Raw genomic sequence first — 22196 nt, 5'->3', positions numbered from 1 at the left:
TAGATTACGAGACGCATTTGTACAGAATTGGCAGTCCAATATAAGTAACAGCTCATGTTATACGAATTACAGAATCTTCAAACGAATCTGTGTTTAAATTCATATTTGTTAAAAATCCCTAGCATGTTCAGACAACCTCTTTCCAAATTTCGCTGCGCCAAACACAGATTGCCAATTGTGACTGGTAGATATGCTGGTATTGAACATTGTGATCGATTTTGTAATTTATGTAATTCTAATAGACTCGGGGATGAATTTCACTATTTATTTGAGTGCCATACATTGAATAATGCCAGAAATAAATTCATTAAGTCCTATTATAGAATAAGACCGAAAATCTTAAAGATGTCCCAGTTATTTAATTCCAGAAATCGTAGTGAGTTGATTAATTTAGCTAAATTTTGTAAGGAAATAATGAAGCTCCATAAGAAATAATTATAATCAATATCATTATTTGTATTTTTTTCATGTTAATATAGCTTTTTGCATTGTTTTGCTTTGTAATATTGAGATTGCTTTTATCTGCGTTATTGTTGCCCTGCTTTTATTTAAACTGTTTTGTTTGACTTGCTTCTCTCTATCCCTCTCTCTCTCACTCTCTTTTTCTCTTCTGGATCCTGCACCATTCTGTATATTTTGTACATTTAATGAATATCATGCAATTTTCTGTATATATATAATTTACAATGTATTAATGTATTAACTGATTTTATCCGTTACGATGTTAGTTCGAATTTTCTTCAATACCCTGACGTTGGGTGACATAAGAAAATGAAAAAACCATTGTCATTGTCATTGTCATTGTCATTCACCCTCCTTGCTAAAATATCGAAAATCCTTCATAAAATCCGTAACAATTTCCGGATCACTACCAAAATTTAATCATTTGTTTCTCGTGTCATTTTCAACCTTTTCTGCAAGTTTCATTTAAATCCGTGCACAATTTTTTGAGTTATTTTGCACACGGACAAACAAACGAACAAACTAAGAAACAAGCCAACGGTAACGAAAACATAACCTCCTCCTTTGGCGGAGGTAATAAATTTAAAAAAAAAAAAATCCATGAAACTTGTCATGACATCAGGCTGAATATATCTCTGGTACGTGATATTTCGGTTTCAAGAAATATTACATTATGTTTTTCTCAGAACTTGAAATTATGGATGTAGTACCTTTTGAAACCGAACTCTTTCTCTCTCTCTCTCTCTATTGTTTATATATATATATATATATATATATATATATATATGTGTGTGTGTGTGTGCTTGTGTGTGTGTGAGTGCTAAAAGAGTACGATGACTAAAATGCACCTTCTGTTGCAACAAACCTAACGTTAGAAGACGAACACCGCCAGCGGCTCCAAGTCCAACATTGTAGCTTCCGTTTTTGTAAACCCTTTCGTCTGAAATAAGAAAAGTGTTCCGGTATGGTTTACATAGGATACAGAATTAGAATTGGGGCCCAATAGTTCTGTACAACCAAAGTTTAGTTATCTGCACGTTGTGAATAGATCTGTACCATGGTTTTCTAGATCTAGAAAGAACTAGAACTCTACTGTTCATTTTTTTTAAGCACTGGAACTAGAAAAGTGCATTGCAGCGCAATGCGAATGTAGGCCCCTAACCTAACGTAGGGAATTTTTGCTACGTTGTGTAAGCCCACCTGAGTTAGAGTTTCTCTTCTTTAGACCTAAATCTACTCTACTTCTTCTGAACTTTTGCAGTCTTGTTCTAGCCTAGTTGGGACCAAAAAGAAGTAGGCCCAGGCCTACAAAAAAAAGAGAAAAAATCCTGAAAGAAGCTCATCTGCTTATTGCCGGGGCATTGTTAAGATACCGCACAGACAAACGTTTAAGAGGACATAATTATCACATGTTATCCGAACTTTCACAGAAGTAATTAAGACTTGTTTGGGCCTAGCTAAATCTGCATTCAGTTCTTTGTCTATCTAGGCCTAGACAGCTTGACCTTACGTAGTAGGCCTACTCGCATATTACAAGTCATTGTAGGCTACACTGAACAAATGCCAAATTTCATAATGATCATAATATCATCTCAAACGCATGGTGAATCACATTGCAGTATACGGTAATGTTTATTTTTTATTGGGTATTTAAAAAAGAAAAAAATATAGTTATGAGATTATACAGGTACAACATGGGATTAATGTACCCTGTTCCTTATGTCCTACCACCTATACCTATACTACATCCTATTCCCAACTGATGAATCTGTATCACATCAAAATGTTGTAATGCATGATACTAAAATTAATCACACACACCTTAATTATAGGCCTGTCAACATACGAAAATACCTCTTCATAACACAATTTGAAATTGTGAATAAGTGAACACTAACGTATGTAAGTTTATTTTTAACACAGGAAGTTTGAACCCAGCATTAAAGGGATGGTACAGTATTGGTGGACTTGAGAATTGGGCTTTTAACTTTTTGTGAGACACCAAGAAAACACGATATAATACAGAGCATACCATTTTAAGAGGAATTCAAAGTTTTTTGATGAAAATCAGGTTTGGAATGACTGAAACATCCAAAAACAAAGTAAAACAAAGCGATCATAATAAAGTGTGGGTCCCACACTTTATTAGAATCGCTCTTTTTTGGATATCTCAGCCATTTAAAAACCAATTTTCATCAAATAAACATTGAATTCCTCATAAAATTACATGCTCTTTCATATTTCATAAGAGGTTTCTCATTATCTCACCAAAGAGTGTTAGAAACCTGAAATTAGGTCTCAATCAAAACTATACGATCCCTTTAATCTTGAGATTTCAATGTCTTTTATCTGCTTCCACTAGTTTTAAAATCTTATATTTTCTTATTTGAATAATCATAAATAGGCATGAATATTTATGATAAAGAAATCAATGACGAACACGTAGCAGACCAAATAAAAAAAAACTTTTTTAAACGTTCATTAAAGACAAAGTCGACGTAGAAGACCTAATAAAAACGTTTTGTGGACGTTTATGAAGAACGAAGACGTTTTGTAACGTCCATTGACATTTTTTAACCGTTTTCCAAAAAGTCTGTGCTTTGCGATAAATGTTAAGTCCCAATTTTGACGTTGTATGTACGTTTTAAAAACATTCATTTTATGCGAAGACGTATACGGAAATGTAAGAGGAGAATAATACCGATAATTACTTTTACAAAAAGAATAAAAGGTTTACTCTATCTGTTAGGCTTACCTTTTCGCTCTGCACTTAAGCTTATCACACGATCCTCAAATCCCCAATGGCCAATAGTTTAGGTAGCGTAGGCGAGGCCGGTACGGTGATAACGTGAGGAGAGGGGCGAGCATTGGCAGGGGTCGAGGCCGAATACTTTCGCAAGCTAGGTAAGCATAATACGTAGGCCTACGTATTCGTACGTGCAAGCAGCCAGCGGGGCCGCGCCGCGCCGCGCAGGTGATGTACTGCGGCAGCTGTAGGATGTGCGTGCAGCGCACATATATTATGTATCACTGCGCGGTGCATTAAAAGCCGTGATTGACGCAAAATTAAATGGTTCCAAGAAAATCATAATTTTGACATATTGCTTCTCTAAATTACTGAATAAAACAACCATTTTATTTTGTACTTGTTACTTCCTAACTGCTATTAGATTCGCAGACACTGTGACCCTGTTTATCAATATCCGAATATCCGACCAGAGATTTTGCGGGTCGCAATGACACCGTTTTTTGTTTTTGTTTTTGTTTTTTGTTTTTTGGTCATTTGTGAATTGACCGAAACTTTATCGTAAGAAACAACCCCGAACGGGGTCAAACCATTTTGACCCCGCAAAATCTGACCCCGCAATTTTTAGAGTGTATTGGGGGCAGAATATACATGCAATTTTAATACAGTAGTCTTTTATTTTTTAAAGGGATGGTAAAGGCCTAATTTTGGTTGAGATGGAGATTGAGGCTTTGAAAGGATTGTATTGCTTTGGCTAAGGCGGGGTTTCAATTTTTAACTTTTTGCAAGACAATTAGAAACCACTTATACTGAAATATTTAACAGCATTCTCAAAGGAATTCAGTTGATTTGATGAAAATTGGTTTTGAAATAGTCGAGATATCCAGAAACAAGAAGATCCTGATAAAATGTAGGACACACCTTATATTTGGACCATTTTGTTTTGCTTTTTTTTAATACCTCAGCCATTTCAAAATCAAATTTCACTTCATTTCATCAAATAAACTTTTAGAATTCCTTTTAGAATTGTACGCTCTTTAATATTTCATATTAGCGGTTCCTAATCATCTAACAAAAAGTTAAAACCTGAAAATCCATCTCACCAAAACTATACCATCCCTTCAACGAAAGGTCAGAACATTCCCGTTTTCCAGCCAGCTACATGTAAGAACAACCAAATGATACACTGTGTATCAGTGCATAACTGTAAACATGACAACCTCTAGCAAAGCAATTTTAGTGAGTCTGTAATACAATCGTGGTAATATATAATGTCAGATGAAGCCACAGTGGTTAAACAGACCTGTTTCATGGAAGCCGCAAAACATTTGTCCAAGCAACATGGTGACTTAAAAGAAAGTACAGAATGACAAACACACGAACACATCTTAAAACACTGCTCTGATCAATTAGATTCCAACACTCTTCCACTGAAGCTTTATGCCCTACTGCATAGAACAACACGTACATAAATATCAACGTGCACCACTCAACACATGCATTTACAAATGAAATTTATAATATGATTGTTCAATCAAAATTACATACAATTTGTTCATGCAGGTGGGATATGATATATACATGTACATCTGGATGAAACTGCAGAAAATACAAAATATGACATAGGGTATACATTATGATATGCACCAACAGAAGCTTCCATTATTGCAGTAACGGTACGAAAGGCAGAACAATAGCAGAAACACCGGGACCAAGAGAAACACGCACAATAGGTGGTAGTTATACCTGTGGTAGAGACAGTGATGGGAGAAGTTGTGGGCTTTGTGGTGGTAGCGGTGGTGGTAGTGACAGAAAGCGTGGTAGTTGCTTCCATGAGTGGTATAGCTGGGTAATTTGTGCCAGGTTGTCTGTGCAACTCTTTCCCCCCTTCTTAACATTGTCACTGTCACCCAACACATTAAAGCATCTTCACGTATAAAATAGCTTACAGTGAAATTTTTCTTCATTGGCAAAATAACTGGCAATTCAACCTGGATGGATCTGATACTATCCTCATCATTTCCTGGACGATCTTTTAGACAAAGTCTGACGTCAGTCAAGGAAGCAACTTTCCCTTAGAAACATTAGAAAAGATCAGTTATCTACCATCAATAGTAATACTAGTTGTCCCTCACTAATTTTACAAAACACCTGCAGCACAATCTCCCAACACACTTAGAAGAATACAAATGATGCTCTGATATCTGCCATCAAGCTTGTATCATTGTGATTCCACAAATTAGGAGAAGGGAGAAGTCTCTATCTATAAACAAAAAGCAACATATGCATCAAGCGTTACCCCGCCTCGCCAGGGGCAATATTTTTTTCCCAGTATGGGAAAGTCACTAGTGTGTGTAAAGTCTACGGCAGTCTACTGACAAAAAAAGGTCTGAAACCTAAGACTATACGGAGACAAATTGGCCCGAATTCACGAAGGTGGTACAAATGAAACCATGGTTTAAACCATGGACAGCCAAGTGTCGCATGGAATATTTCGTTACGAAATCAGTCATTTCGTCGATGAAATGATTATTTTGTAACGAAATGACAACATTTTGTAACTAAATGAACATTTCGTCCACGAAATGATAATTTCGTTAACGAAACGGTCATTTTGTCGACAAAATGACCAATTTTGTAACGAAATATTTCGTGCGACACTTGGTGCTCCATGGTTTTTGTCCATGGTTTAAACCATGGTTTCATTTGTACCACCTTCGTGAATTCGGGCCATTGTGTTCGCATACTTCAAAAGCCCAATGACCACCAATCTCGGCAGCTCCTCGCTGTGGCACGATGTGTTGGTGCTCTGATCATGGAGCTACCAGGTTTTAAAAGATGGACGATGGTTCGAACCCCAATCTGGGTTTTGCTCAACATCTTGTTTTCATAAGTTTGTAGCGGTTTATTCCGTCAGGCTTAGAGAGAGTGATAAAGTCAAAGACTTGATAGTTATTCTCTATCCAAGTCACCAAGACAAATAAATGCCTTTCCCATACTGGGGAAAAAAAAATATCGCACCCCGGGGTACCGTAGTACCCCGGTTTACCGCGTTGTGTAGCACCACCTCATGTCCACTCGAGGACAGCCGCAGAGAAATGTATGCACTGTGTGTGCGTGTACATAGTCACTCCCATGCCACTGCATGTTATACGATGCATGCATGGCATACTGTGCTAGCAATAGCATGTGCTTCAGTGCACTGCAGTGTAGCGGCTAGCGCTACTAGCTCCAGCACCAAAATGATTTCCACTTTTTGGCAACCCAGGATACAACCTTTAAAAAAATAATAATAATTCAACAAAATGGGCGATTTTCATTTGGTACCCCGGATACCATTTATGTCATATATAACTATGAAAAATGATTTGTCCAAGCAACAATATATGATATACAGTCATGATTAATGTACGTAAGCATGTACGGTGTACAACATCTTTTTGCTAGTAACACAAGAGCACACTTCTAAAAGGAGCCTCAGGGAAAGGTGTGGTTAATATAAGGTATAGAGAAGCACCCATTTCCAGACTGGCCATACTGGTACAAATGGTAGTAAATGTAATTTGGAGACATACAATGTATAGCAACAGAAACAGCATACACCACCACCAAGAAGGACACTGCTCAACACCTGCGATCATCAAGTATCAGTACCTGTTGTGGCAGTAACAGTTGTAGGAGAAGTTGTGGACTTTGTGGTAGGAGCGGTAGGGACGTGCAGCATGGTGGTGGCTTCCTCAAGGTGGTAAGTTGTGCCAGGTAGATCTGTGCAAACGGATACGTTGTAAGCTGCAATCCTGTACAGCATTTTCCCCCTTCTTGTTAAATGTGGTACATTGCTGTTTATGATACATCAAACCATGTTCATACTTGAAACAGCTAAATACAAATAGAATTAATGCCTTTCCTTTATATTGCAAGATAAAAAGAAACTGAATATTGTGCTGACACTGTGATTGTCATCACCAGTCTATCAAATCTGGTTACACAGTCGAGGAAGCTATATATAAGTTAGTAGTAGCCTATACTATACGTGCCCGAACTAGGTGAATTGCGGCTTTTTTTCCCAGGCAAGTGTATGAATCACCTGATGGAGTTAAACGTCAAGACAAATCGATATCCATTGTTCCGCTCTCAAATGCCAAAAAAAAAAGAAAATGCACCTTCTATCGCTCTTATGCAGTCGGTGTGCAGCAAAGGTGGAGGAACTGTACAGGCACTTTTAGACTATACCAGTTTGCCGGTCATGTTATTATAAAACTTGTTAGAGGTGAAATACCTAAACTGGTATAACCAAAGCTAAGTAAATGAGTGTTATTTGCGAATGCAACGCTTTATTGATTGTTACAGCGATGTAAAAGAATGTGTAGGCCAACAAGACATACAGACAGACAGACACGCAGAGAAAGAGAGAGAGAGAGAGAGAGAGAGAGAGAGGCGAAGTTAAGATAAGAATCTTTAAAGGATTGCGCTCGAAGAAAATTGTTTAGATACTTGCTTTAGGTATGAATGAATTTTGTAACTGTTTCAGCTTAATATATTTCTTTCCCAACATACAGTAACTTTCCTGTATACGTCCATTTGAAACATCATAGATTCCATAGTAAACGAAATAAAGTTCAAATTCTTACAAAGAGATAGTGGTTAACATGTATCTATTGTAAGGTGCCGAACAATTATTAAAGTCATATAAACAAAAACCCTCCACTGGTGCTTTAAAATAGTTCTTAAATGTGAGTTAAGGATTAATGTGAGTTAAGAACTAATGTGAGTTAAGAACTAATGTAAAAATTTGAATACGAATAATCCATTTTAAGTAATGTTAAATGCACAAAATGTGAACAACAGATATAATTACAATGTTTCCAGACAAAACAGTCTACAGTTATGGTTTATTGAGCAAAATACTGATATCTACTAACATCTTAGGATTTATTGCGAAAAATTTATCTGGTTGGTGTTTTGTGATACAACTGACATATACACATATGCATAAAATGTGATATCTTGAACATATTTAAAATCACTATTCCCACAGGTAAACAGGACCTTTAAACACTATGTATATATTAGACGCTACACAATATACGGACCACCATCAACTTGAAAACTTTTGAAATGTGTATTTTTTTTTCAGTATGACCGAAGTCAAACCATTTGTGACCGTGCATCCCAAAACGAACAAAAAGTCGCAAACACTAATTTTGTGTGAGGACTGAAAATAGGTGAAATGGGTCAACCTGGCCGATCTTGACTTTTTCATATTCTCTGAAAGAGCAAGTCTTCTTCTACATTAAGCTAAAATTTGGGATCATAAAACAGGCAGGAAGGTGTGTTTTTTTAGCAGTTTATCTCGAACTTTTTTGGTAGAATAGTGTGATCCAAGGTGTGTCTTTAGAGTCCCAATTTCATTTCTCAAAAACCTTGTAGACACTCTTCACGTTCAACTCTAATAACTTTTGAAAGCATGATGCTACTGCTTTGAAAATTGGCAAGAAATTTTGGACAGAATGTGTTAATGAGGCATGCTCAATATCAGTTTGATCAGATTTTCCCTTCATTATTGTTACTCCGGTGGTTTACATCCTGTTGTTTTTTGTTTTGTTTTGTTTTGTTTTGTTTTGTTTTTTTGTTTTTTGTTTTTTGGTCTCATTCATCGCACAGCCAGCACGGCTTGGTAAAGATTAAGCGCTTGAATAGACCGTGAATAGACACTGTACTTCAAAGCCTTTTTTTTTTGCTCTGTTTACACTTTTCCTGCGTGTGTGCTTTCTTTCCAATGTTAAGATAGGTTAGGAGAGTCCATTCGATTTTTGTTATGCATCATTTTAATGCTTAAAGTCTGCTCTTTCAGAATATGCTTTTAACTAAAATTTCATGTCTGGCGAATTTCTGTTTGTTTTGTGATGCCGTGTCACATTTATTTTCTCTTTTGATTGGGTTTATATCGAAGTCGTACACTTTTCTTGGTATCGTAGCAACCCATCCTATTCCGTATATTGATAATTTTGTTGCGTCGCAGATGATACAAATATCGCGTCATACAGTCGTAAATCTATTTAATTATTCACAAGAACAAATTTTACGGAATATAGGCCGTACCAGGTATTTGGTATGCCTTTTAATGGAATTTGCATGAACTGAATGTCCCGCCATGGGATAAAGCAGTTAGTTCAAGAGAATTAGTTTTAACCTGGACATTTTTTGTAACAAGTTGATTTTATTTTTTCAGGATAGCTCCAGAAATTTGTCTAGAATAACAAAATAAAAGTCCTCATAAAATCTCTTTGAGCATTTTCCGCAATCCAAGTTGGCGTCCAAAATGGCCGCCATTTCTGGAAATTCTCATAACTTTTTTTTAAAGCAGGTAACCCAAATACAAAATTGAAATGTCTAAATGTATGTTTTGAAGCATGAAGAACTCAATGAAATACATATTAAGAGATTTTGATACACAAATACCGTAATCCAAGATGGCGTCCAAAATGGCTGCCAATGGACGTCATCTTGGATTACGATATCTGTGTGCTTCAACATATATTAATGTGTATTTTATTGAGTTCTTCTTGCTTCAAAACATATTTTTAGACATTTGAATTTTGTATTTGCGTTACCTGGTTGAAAAGGTATAAGAATCGAAAGAAACGGCGGTCATTTTGGACGCCACCCTTAGACTGCGGAAAACGCTCAAAGTGAATTTATGAGGACTTTTAATATGTAATTTTAAACATAATAATTATTTTTGGACATATCCTGAAAAAAAAAATCAGCTTGTTACCAATCATTTCCAGGTTTAAGCCTATTTTGACCTAATGCTCTTAGACTATGTGACTAAATGTTCAAGGAATAAATGTCAGTGTAAAAGTAATCATGATCTTGGCCATTTAGTACAGCGCAATATCATAGCGTACATTAAACAGAAATTATTACACCGCTCAATTTTTCCGGTCACCTCTGAGTATTGTCCGTAAAGAGAATAAGGATGTCCAATCGCGCACAAATGCTTGAGTGAGCACGTACAATGGGAGCGGAGACGTCATCGCATTGGCATAACAATAGGTTAATTTGCATAGGAGGCCACGAGAGGGTCGTCGATGGCGCACTCTTAGTAACTAGGCAACGGGTAAACAAAGTGCGTGTTTATCGGTCGTCATAGCAACAAGCAAACACACCTCACGATGAAAAAAAAAAGGCTTGTGTATGTCTCTGGTAACTAAGCAACGGGTAAACCAACAAAATGGGGGCTGATTTATGGCGGAAAAATGGCGGTTTATTCGAATAATGGCGGTTGCCCTGGTAAAGAATGTTGCATCGTGCTCGCGTTCTTGACTCGCATAAAGTAAAACGGGTAAAGGGACTTTGTCCGTCCCAGAAAGCCGTTGTTCGTGGCGATTATACAGCTATGAATTTAGGGGGGAAATATCTCTGGCACGAGATATCCGTAGACAAGAGATGCAGGTATAGGAAGTTTACATGTTGTAGAATGTATGTTTCCATGGCAATGAGACGTCTTCGTGGCCGTGCATGGTCAGCATGAAACTGCTTGCCCTGTTACTATACTCCATCGGCCGAACACAACCTGCATAGGGCGCTATATAACTGTGTAAAGGCTTGGAGCAATGTGTTTCTGTGTAATAGCAAAGAGCCAAGTGGAAAGTATTCATTAAAGCACAAAATATCTATTGGTAGATTCCCCGAAAGTGTGTGAAGGGATTACAGGGATGAAAATAGACAGCGTTCCAGACGTGAGCTTTCTGCCTTTCCACTGAAAACAATGATAAACATAGTCGACTGGTAGGAGAATAGGAGAAGTCTTTTCCGATGTCTCGCCACTCATGTTGCTACTAAGCGCAAATATCTGGAAAGAAGGACTTTGAAATATTTCCGTAAATTCTCTTCAGAAAACCCATTGACTTTCCCCGGTGTGAAACTTCAACAACTGAATGAGATTGAAGCAACATATCGACTGATTATCGTGGTCTACGAGTTGGTCCTCAGAGTACACGACGAAGCTGAACACAAAGAAAAGCCAATCGTGGAGCTCCTTGTCAGAAGGAACCTAAACAAATACTCTGACACGATGTACCTGAACCTGCATGAGGATCATTTTGCTTACATTGCCGACATCAAACTATACTGCAAGCATTATGAATGCCGGAGATGTGGAAAACTCTGGATGCGCGCTAAGAACTGACACGTCCCGAGTCTCGATGCGAAGGAGGTAGAATTATGTATATACGCACCGTGTATTCTGACGGCAAATACGTCACTCCACCCACTGTGTTCGAAGACGTAGAGGGCGAGGGGATCTGTACGTACCTGCTGAAAAGAGATACTTTCCTTTCTTTGCTGTGTTTGACTTTGAATGCCATCTACAGCACTGAGACAACGTTCAGAACACCCCGAAGAGGGAATTTGTGCAGGAACACGTTCCCGTGAGCGTGTCAGTCACCAGTAATGTAATGTGATGGGTTACGCATGATCTCTTCGTCGACATGATTGCACATCTCCACGAAAGCAGTCACAAAAGTAGAGAGATCTTGGCTGATCGTTTCTCCTCCACCTTCAGTGAAATCGAAGAAGAAATCGATCTCATCAAAATGCTGGTTGACTCATCGAAGCATAAGTATCTTTCTGATAAACCCATTCCTCAAATTAAATTCCTCATGCGACTCAAACAACGACTACTTGCGTATATTAGAGAGCTACCCGTCACAGGCTTCAACAGCGGCAAGTATGGCATTAATGTCGTGAAAAAATATCTATATCCCGAGCTCCTGTGTACTTATATTATTTCCTTTGTATGTATTTCTAAAAGCTTATCATTGTTCACAAACGAAGGGATATTTTCCTTATGAATGGTTCGACGCCCCTCAAAAACTTGACCACCCAAGCTTACCACCACATGAAGCTTTCTACTCTCGTCTGAAAGGTTCGAGATACACAACTTTTTGTCGAACCTGTAGAAAATATGATACATTTCTACAAAGAGAGGGCCATCGACATGTTCAAGGATGGGATATCCGTTTCCGGCTTGACGCTAAAGCATCTTATGGCATCCACTCCCAACCAACTTCAGCTTGATTCACAATAACGATGCAGATCTGTTCCAAACCATGAAGGCAAATCTCGTTGGACGTCCATCCAATGTGTTTCACAGATACCATGAGAAAGTTGTCACCAAAATACGCGGTAGCAAAACTTGTCAGAAGGTGGTAGGTTACGATGCTAATGCATTGTATTGTGGGCTATTATGCAGGAGATGCCTATTGGATCATAATTGATTATATACTGATTATACAAGGCGTCAGTCTCAGCATTCGTCAGTTTAAACGAGAATCTCGACGTCCAGTCGCCCAAGAGTGGCTAGACTATACGGCGTTTTCTAAGGGAGTTTACATCTAACATGCCGGGAATAACCGTGAAAAGGGGATTAAACCAAGAAACACACCCATGGATGGTTTCAACGCTTCGTCCTACACGGTCTACCAATTCCACGGATGCCGGTGGCACGGCCACAGATGCCGCCTGACGCAAGGAAAAGATTCCAACGAAAGGCGAAAACGATATATGACCGACCTACTTGCCGAGACAAGGGCTACCAGCGATTACATCAAGGAGTCTGGCTACAACCTATCGTAATATGGGAGTGTTTCTTTCATATTTTTTCTCGTTTCTAAAAATACTTTACCGGAAGAAAATACACTTTTGCGAATGTCCGTTGTTTGTGTAGTATTTGTCATTTCAATCTATTTTTGACAAAGCGCACTCTAACCCATACTATTCTGAATGGACGTATGAGTTCACGTTCTGTTATGACGATCACAGAGCTTTGTCTCTGAAACTGATTTATTGTCTACATAACCAAAATCACACGTCATTGATAACTGCGATATACGACAGATGATATACTTACCTACAGCAGCTCGGGCACCCTATGAGTTGCTCTTACGATAGTTACACCGCATTGCAATTGTTATATATTCTGTACGTAAGTATGTCGTCCTTGCTGTCAACTACGTACCTGTCCATGATCATTATTGCGTTAACCCGAGCAAAATCAATAAAATTGATAAACCTGTATACAGCAAATTCACCGTGTGTTTTGTAAATTACAATTTAAGGTAGTGTGAAAGGAAAGTGATAATGTGATTGACTCTGCGAAGTGAATTCCTGTATAATATCATGACGGGGCTTGTGTGTGTATGTTTCCGTGATGGCGTGTGGTTGTGTGAGGATTGTGTTCATGTGTGTGTGTGTGTGTGTGTGCAAGCATATGCCTTTGTTGGCGGGTGTGTATGTGCGTGTGCATCGTGTGTACATTGCTTAAATAAACCCCTCAAAAAAGGTTTGGAAATCTGACTTCAGTTGTAAATTTCTCCAGTTTGTCAGCACTCTACAATACATGCTTGATATCCGTGGAAAGATTATTACATTTTCTTTGAAATGATATCCTACTCATTATGATTATGCTATCAAGTAAAGGGCTGCAATCAAAAGTGTCTGATAAGGTCTGCATTGAAAAGTTGTAAAATGAACAAGAACGGTCCTTATGAATGAGAATGGTCGTGAAGAGTAAATAGAGAACATGTTCTTTTGAGTTATGTCTTTTGTTTTCAACTGGGGCCCGTTTCATAAAACTTGTTATCAGTGACAACTGCCACATTTCTATGACAAATTTGCTCTCAGCCAATCAGATGCAAGGATTTCAGTAGCTTGTCACATCTGACAACTTGTCACGGATAACAAGTTTTATGAAACGGGCACCTGGTCAGCCATGAAGGCAAATTTCAATAGGCATCTTAACTTCACACTCAAGTTGTCAGTAGTGCCATGCTAGGCAATTTTGATAGCTCATCATGTTTTATGGTTGCACATCATTCCACGTGCAAGCAATGTCCAAAAGCTCTCGCCATAGGGCAAATTAAAGCTGGAAATCTTCAAAAAGATGTGGCAGTGAAACTAAGTGTGAGCCCTGGCACCATCACCAAATGGAAACAAAAATTCCGAGCAACATGAGATGGCAAAGACAGACCGAGGAGTGGATGTCCGAAGATCACAACGGAGCAGCAAGACCGTTACATCAGGGCACTTGCTCTTCAGGATCGCAGGCGGACTTCACAGCGTATCAACCGGTGTTTTCTGAGAAGATACAATACAAGGTTATCCGATCAAACTGTAAAAAACCGCCTCCACGCTGCCCAGCTCCGAGCGAGAAAGCCAGCCAAGAAACCAGCAATGACTGCTCAACAGAAGCAGGCGCGCCTTCGTTGGTGCCGCGATCATCTCCGCTGTAACTAAGAATGTGAATGTTAGACGGTGATGAAATCTTTGACAGTGATGTTCAGCGACGAATCACGCTTCTGCCTGCGGAAAGTTGATGGGCGAGCTAGGGTGTCACAAATGCAACGACATTGGCAGGACTCCATCAGATACCGGTTGACGAGTGGAACGCCATTCCTCAGCAGCGAATCACGAATCTAATTTACAGCATGAGGACACGGTGCCAGGCGGTGGTGCAAGCACTTGGGTCGTCCACCAGATACTGAGCCCCGATCATGTTAATTGACAATAATAAAAAGACAAAATGAAGACAAAATGAAGACAAAATAAAGATGAAACTCCAATAAAATCAAGACCATGCCATTCCACATCTTTATGTCTTTGTTGTGGTTAATGTGGCAATGTTCTGTGAGATAAAATGGTTTGAGTCATAATCATTTTGTGTGTGTGAGTGTGTTTGTTTATCTGTTTGGTTGAACGGGTCTAGGAACACTACCCCCTGGAAAACCACCCTCCGGATAACTACCACCCGGATAATTACCCCCCAGGACAATTCCCCCCTACGGCAACCACCCCCCGGACAACTACCCTCCAAGGGCAATTACCCTCCAGGGTAATTACCCCCTGGGACAACTACCCCCCGGACAACTACCCTCCTACGGCAATCACCCCCCAGGGCAATTCCCCCTTAGGAAAACTACCCCCTGGATAACTACCCCTCGGATAACTACCCCTGGATAACTACCCCTCCGGATAACTACCCCCTGGATAATTACCACCCGGAAAACTACCCCATGGGTAACTACCCCAGGAGAACTACCCCATGGATAACTACCCCCCGAAGAACTACCGCCTGGGTAACTACCCCCAGGATAACTACCCCCTGGGTAACTACCCCCAGGATAACTACCCCCCGGATAACTACTCCCCGGATAACTACCTCCCGGATAATTACCCCCCCCCCCCCGGATGATTACCCCCGGATAATTACCCCCCGGATAATTACCCTCCGGATAACTACTTCCCCCCCCCCCGATAATTACTACCGGGATAATTATTCCCAGGTTAATTCCCCTTCCTCCGAAAACTAGACCCCAGATAACTTCCACCCGATAACTACCCCCTCCGATACCTTCCCATGGATGATTACCCCGGATAAGTAGGCCTACAACTCCCCCTCCCCTATAACTATCAAGAGGAAAATTACCCCCAGGACAGTGCACCACGTCAATTACCCCCTGGGTAACTACCTCCCGGATCATTGCCCCCCCCCCCCTCCCCCCCCCCCACACACACACTTACTTTTAATAAAAAGAACATCATTACTACAGGAAACGAAGTTCTTTGTATTATTTGCCGGGAATCACGGAGATGCCATACTGATACATCATCTTATGAAAACAACATCTTAAGGATTTACGATTTGTATTGTTTGCATTTAGGACGATTTATGTACAAGCTTAATTTCTCTCTCTGTATTTTGACTCTATGTTCATAAAAAAACGAAGCTGTCCCTTCATATCCTATCCGGTAATCCAGTAAATGTCAATGCCTTTAGCCAAAACTATTTTCGCTAAATCTGTATTTTCTTTTATTGTTCAGAAATTTCGGATTTCTCTTGATAGTATAGTATAAAAGAAGTTTTAAGTTTGAATGCCTTAACCATTGAATAAAAGACATTTTGAAGAAATGTTACACTTCAGAATGAGTTATACTTTTTGCAACATTTTTTTTTTAAACCACAATCGTCTATCGTTTACCACAACTCCATGTAACACTTCTTTATTTTGAGGAGCTTACATGCCTCACGTGCCCTGGTTTTGACCCATCATCTTCCTCTTCCCTCTCGCTTTTCTCTGTCCACCGTGAAGGTAGTCTATTCCTGTCATTCATTACTCACCGTTCCTCTTTCTCTCATTACAAGGGATTTATCTCGTGTGTGTCCATGTGCAGTGCACTCCCGTTAAAACGAAATGCTCAGGACCGGTATTTTTTTTTTTTCGTTTTAACGAAATTTCGTTATAACCGAACAAAATTGATATAATATGCAATGTATAACGAAAAGAAGGAAACCATAAAAAAATTATGTTTGTTGAATCCTCATACGCTGGAAAGCTATGTGAAATGGGAGAATACCTTTTTAATTTCGTTTAAATATCATATTTTAAAAAGAGCATAAAGTTGTTTGTGTTGTCACACATGTGTAGAAAATGACGGTGTAGGATTTGGTTACAGTTCGCTATTCCAAAGGTTCTTTTCTTACTAAAATACCTTACTCCGAAGGCTCCTTATTCCGAAGTTTCGCCATTCCCGGGATTCCGATGGTTTGTTTATCTGAAGGTTCGCATTTCCGAAGAATCATTATTCCGAAAGTTCATAATCTAGATCAAAGCAATTATATTGTTCATTTTCCGAAGGTTCGTTGATCTGAAAATGAAATGAGGTTCGTCATTCTGAAGGTTTATAAATCAAAAAATGAGAAAGGTTCACCATTCAGAAAGTCCGTTGTTCCGAAGGTTTTTTCATCCGAAAATGAAATGTTTCGTTATTCCGAAGAAATTTTGTTAATGAAAAAAAAAGAATGAGAAAGGTTAGTTATTTCGAAGATTTATTTATCTTAAGACGATTATAAGGATTGCAATTGAGTATATGAATATAAGAACGACCCAAGTCTATGGAAGACCATTTCGAGTAAACTTAAAAAAACTTCGTATCTTTTTTATTTGTCCAATGATATTCTATTTAACTGTGATGGGAAGGCAACATTGTATATACAAATTAGAACACATATTATTATGACAATTAACATTTACATTAATTGTGGAGAGGCCATTTTGTGTGATGGACTTGGGTCGTTCTTTGATTCATATACATGATATTCTGCTATAGAGATGAGAGAAGGACGAGAGAGGGTGCTATAATATGAAAGTAAGAATGACCCAAGTTCTTCATTCTCACATTCATATAAAATTTAACTCATTTATTTCAGGCACTTCCGGAGGTAATTAGGATTTATCATTTATACACAAGATGAGTCCAAGCATAACCTACAATATCCCATGTCAAACTGAATTTGGCCAAAAATTGGACTTGGGTCGTTCTTATATTCAGGTCCTCAATTCTTAAATTTTGTTAGTGTAATCTCCTTTTTCCACCATGGATTAACGATACTTTTTGTAATGTTCCGATTAACAAACGTTTTGAATTCATATCATTTTCGGACTAACGAACCGTATAAGAATAAGAATAAGGACCATATTTTATTATCGGATTAACGAACCTTTGGAATAACGCCAAAATGTGCTTAATAACAAACCTTATTTCATTTCCGAACTAACGGACATTTAGTTGTATCATAATCTGTGTGTTTTGTATTAAAGGACTTCGGAACAATGAAACAAACCTTATCTGAATTCAGATTATAAGATTACAATAACGCAAGTTCCCCTCGGAAACTGTGCGTGATACACAGAGTGAACATTCAATGATGCGTTCGCTCATGCAGAGACGCTTAAAAATGTTTGTTCCGCTACGCATTTTCGAATGCGATCCGCATTTCGTTATAACGGAGCACATTTCTTTTGTTTTTCTTTGTCAGTGGAGCTCAGAAAAGACTTCGTGATAACGAAATTTTTGTTATAACCGTCTTCGTTATAAGCGAATTTTGCACCATAGACTTTAATGGCGATAATTTTGGGACCAGAAGTTTTGCTTCGTTATAACGAAATTTCGTTATAACCGTGTTCGTTGTAACGGGAGTGCACTGTATCTTTATTTCTGTACTTCGATCTCTGTCTTAATTTTGCTTTCTTTGCATTGTTTCATCAATTTTGTAACTATTTTACTGATATACCGTTAACGCTCATTTCAGAATTTCCCTACTGCATCATTGGGCATTAACAACTAGGATATCAAAGATGTGGGAAGAGATTGTCACCTCCTTGGTATGATCACCGCAGAGCATTACCTCCCTTGACTTATTACTCCTTATCAAAATTAGGCTCCAAACAATCACCCCTCTTACAATACCTCTCCCCCAGAAAATTACGTCTCTCATTGTTATTTTCGAACAACGTTTGCTATTTGAATTGAAAAAAAAACAAACAACAACAACATTTTTTCATATCGTCTGGTTTTGGTCGAGACCTAACTTCAGGTTTTAAACATCTTTTGGGTGAGATAATTAGAAACCCCTTACGAAATATCAAAGAGCATGTTATTCCAAGAAGGATTCAAGTTTTTGTGAAAAAAAAAATACTCTTGAAATGGCCGGGATAAAACAGAGCAGCCCTATAATGTAAAAAGGACTCTGTCAACTACAACTCTCTATAGATCTATTCAAAAAGAGGGTGCAGGACAAAAGACTTCGTTAACAACTAGGGGTGTTTTGTAAAAAAAAAAAAAAAAAAAAAAAAAAAAAAAAAATACCGTTAAACTCGTAATATTTTACTCTTTCTAATCAGACTAACTTATATTTGAACTTGATTTCCCCTTACAGTGTCGAGAACATTTAATTTGAAAACTAACACAATTCTACTTGTATGTAAAACAAGCTGTAATTTTACTCTTATGACAGATTAGGGCACCGTTTGATAAAAGTTGCCAGTTATGACATCTTGTTAGTATCTAATAATTTCAATAAAACCTTTGGTTCTTCTTGATTGATAAGCTCGATTCACTGACTTGTTACCATGGACCTGCTTTGATCGACATACAACGATTGGTAATTGTGTGGAACTGACAGCTTGTCAGGACTGATAACTTTCATAAAACCGTGCCCGGATTCTATCAGAAATTGTGGCTTTATATCGAAGGGTCCCTCGCTAATGTTAAGGGAATATGAATCGAGTGAAATCAACTCTCCTTTTCTTATGTTTATCGTCTAATGTGTTATAACGGTAGAAAATGACAAGCCAAAAGAGTAAATGATGACAGTGTAAGAGAAAGGTGCATCTTCTGATATGGTGTTATGAACTTATGGAAAAATTACAACGGGTGGTAACTTTCGGGGGGGGGGGGCGGGTTGTCCAGTAGGTAAGTATAAGGAGGGGGAGGGGGGTTCGGGGTATGGTTATGGGGAGGGGGGTAGTAATCCGGGTGGTAGTTATCCTGGGGGTAGTTATCCGGGGAGCAATTATCCGGGTGGTAGTTATCCTGGGGGTAGTTATCCGGGGGGTAGTTATCCAGGGGGTAGTTATCCGGGGGGTAGTTACCCAGGGGGTAGTTCTCCGGGGGGTAGTTATCTAGGGGGTAGTTATCCGGGTGATAGTTATCTGGGGGGTAGTTATCCGGGGGTAGTCATCCAGGGGGTAGTTACCCAGGGGGTAGTTATCCGGGGGGTAGATGTCCTAGGGGTAATTGCCCTTGGGGGTAGTTGCCCTTGGAGGGTAGATGACCGGGTGGTAGTTGTCCCAGGGGGTAATGGCCCTGGAGGGTGATTGCCCTAGGAGGGTAGTTGTCCGGGGGGTAGTTGCCCTAAGGGGGAATAGACCTGGGGGGTAATTATCCGGGTGGTAGTTATCCGGAGGGTAGTTGCCCAGGGGGTAAGTGCCCGGATACGGGTTGAACGCATACATGTTTCACTCCATAATTATATCTGCTGATGTTACAATAAATGAACACCAAAGAAACAATGGGGAACTTACTCATCACGAGGAAACTGCAGTAGGGACGTCAAAAATGGGCAATTTTGCAGCTTTTAAATTCTGACTTTACCTCATGTTTGTAAGCACTGCACCTCCATGTAAACGATAATCATAACAAGTATGGTACCATTTTAAAGAGAATTAAACAATCTTTGTGTGGTACTAAGCACAAATAAATTATTTGAAGGAAAAATGAGAAATGATTGATCAAACTCAGATTTCCAAGCTTTTTTTGAGGGGTTAGATTAAGGCGATCCTAATTTGCAATAGTGATATCAATATTGATATATTCATTTTTCTTTTCTTTTCTTTTCTTTTCTTGTTCTTTTTTCTTTTTCATGTAGGACCTATTGAGTTTATGTAAATGTAATTTGTTGTGATTGTTACCTTGCATGTATGTGTTTAAAGGGCCCCCTGGAAAACAGTACTTGATTACTGATGGTCCCACCCTGTATAAATAAAACGAAATAATAATAATGATAATAATAACAATGATAATAATAATAATGATAATAATCAAGATTTATGGTACGAAGATATTTTAATATAAAGGTAATCATCATCTATCACTTTGGAGGGGTTTAGATACGCCAGAAGCAACTTGCACGTCTATCCGAAAGATAGATATGTGTCGCCTTTAACAAATATACAATAAGATTATATTTTAACCCCACAATCATGTAGAGTTCTATCTTTCGACGAATCACATACCGCTTACGTAACATTATTCATATCTAATAGCTGGCTGGTATACTAAATTCTGTTATGGAAACACCAGTTACTCTCTACGTCTTTATAGGAACTTTCATCATAGCCATACACTTCTTGACAAGTTGCTTCTGTCTGAAATCTGCATTGTTACGCAACACTTCCCCGATTCTCCTACCAGTTGACTATGTTTCTCATTGTTTTCAGTGGAAGGGGAGAAAGCATATACTCACGTCTCGAACGCTGTCTATTTTCATCCCTTTAAATGATGGTGAACGAGACATTAAAATCAAGAAAATCATACAAAAGAAGGTGTCAAAGCAGAGGGAAATGTCTGTTAAAACAGATTTTTTATGTGACTTTTTAAAATATATTCGTACCACTGAAAAATCGCGAGTTAAAACTGACTGATTTACTTCACCGATTTTCGCTCCAGAACGGCCGTCTTTTTCGGGGCCCTAAAATATGACGTCATGACGTGGACGAACGTACCCTTTACGATCGAGTGTGCAGCGCTAGCTAGCTCTACATCGAGTCCGCCATTCATAAAGCACGTAGTTCTTTGTGAGCGGATGCAATACAATACTGTACCTTGCCTGTCTTTAGTCGCATCTGCTTTATCGGCAGAAACAGCAGGGTAAAATGTACCATTATTTAAAAAAAGAAGAAGAGATGAATGAATAAATAAATAAATAAATAAACACTTAGTACGCACTTCGTCTGCGCGCAAAGCACATAAAAATGGATCGGCTTTGAATGTAGATGAGGATGGTGTGGGAAAACGCGATAATTCAGTGTTCATTAATGGTTTATAATCAAGGACAAAATTTCGAATGAATATTTTCACCGAATCGTAATGACAGCACAATGTAATGTCTATGGAAGTTCCTAAAAAGCTTCGTTGACGTTTTCTACAACACGGTGTTCAATACAACTCGGTTTGCGTGCATTGTCAATGCAAAAAACATCGGTCGATCCTGATAACGCGATTTACCGCGGGGAGCTGAAACGAGGCCACGCTAGTTCGTCGGCGACATTTTTGCACTGAAACTTCGAATCGAAAAGGGAACAACGGCATTTGATAGAGCTGGATTTTCTCAATCACGTAGGTCAAGTTTTTTACGTGAATTTCAGTGTTAAATATTCTTATCAAGCAAATAAACAGTAGGCGGTCGATGAGTAGTAGGTCCAACCCTACATAGGCTACTCCACTACGTAGATCCTTACGTTAGCTAGGTCAGAGTTCTTGTTCTACCGTAACGTTAGGCTCTACTACTGTACTAACTAGGCCTATTAAACGGTTACTATAAGCCGTTTAAGAGTAGAGACTGAGGCGCGAAAGCGCAAGTAGA

This window comes from Diadema setosum, chromosome 13 (assembly GCF_964275005.1).
Source record: "Diadema setosum chromosome 13, eeDiaSeto1, whole genome shotgun sequence".
NCBI lineage: Eukaryota > Metazoa > Echinodermata > Echinoidea > Diadematoida > Diadematidae > Diadema > Diadema setosum.
This window is presented reverse-complemented; position numbering follows the sequence as displayed.